Source organism: Schistocerca nitens, chromosome 2 (genome assembly GCF_023898315.1).
Source record: "Schistocerca nitens isolate TAMUIC-IGC-003100 chromosome 2, iqSchNite1.1, whole genome shotgun sequence".
NCBI lineage: Eukaryota > Metazoa > Arthropoda > Insecta > Orthoptera > Acrididae > Schistocerca > Schistocerca nitens.
In genome coordinates, this window is record NC_064615.1 from 492,666,987 (window position 1) to 492,667,599 (window position 613).

At 45.0% G+C, this 613-nt stretch overlaps 1 non-coding gene across 1 annotated transcript; it reads left to right on the forward strand.

Moving 5' to 3' along the window:
* On the forward strand, positions 1-90 carry Trnay-gua (transfer RNA tyrosine (anticodon GUA)). Its single transcript is given in 2 exon segments — positions 1-37; positions 55-90. It is a non-coding gene; the product is annotated as a tRNA-Tyr (tRNA).
* Positions 91-613: the final 523 nt, after the last annotated feature.

Genomic DNA, 613 nt, shown 5'->3' on the forward strand with positions numbered 1-613 from the left:
CGTTCGGTAGCTCAGTTGGTAGAGCGGTGGACTGTAGTGGTCATTCTGGCAGATATCCATAGGTCGCCGGTTCAAATCCGGCCCGGAGGAATATTTTAGATTTCTCTATTTGTCAAACTTTACCCTTGAGCGGATATATGGGATCGACTGCCACAAAGATTTTGAATGCCCCGCAAAAACTAAGAAGGGTGCAATGAGCTACCAATGTCTACATCCACACAGTGTTAGGTTGGTGCATAAGTTCGTCGCATTTTTAATGATTTTTACAGACACAACACAACACATCCACATAGCAGAGGCTTTACTCAACAAACGTCATCAACGCTGGGGTAACTTTTCGAATCCGCAATTGTAGAAATCACGAAGTTATGAGATGATGAACTCATCGAGCCGTGTTCAGAGCGCATTTTCATCAGGAAAAGAAGTTCGTCGAAGGTTGTTCGATAGAAGCAGAAAAGGTAAAAGTCTGAGGGCAGGATCTGGTGGATAATGGGGGTGCAGACTGATTTCCCAACCCAACGTCTGTACAGTGTTTCTTCTCAGTCTAGCAGAATCCGGGCGGACGTTATCGTGGAGTAACATTGCTTTATGTATCTTCCTGGTCGTTTCCTTG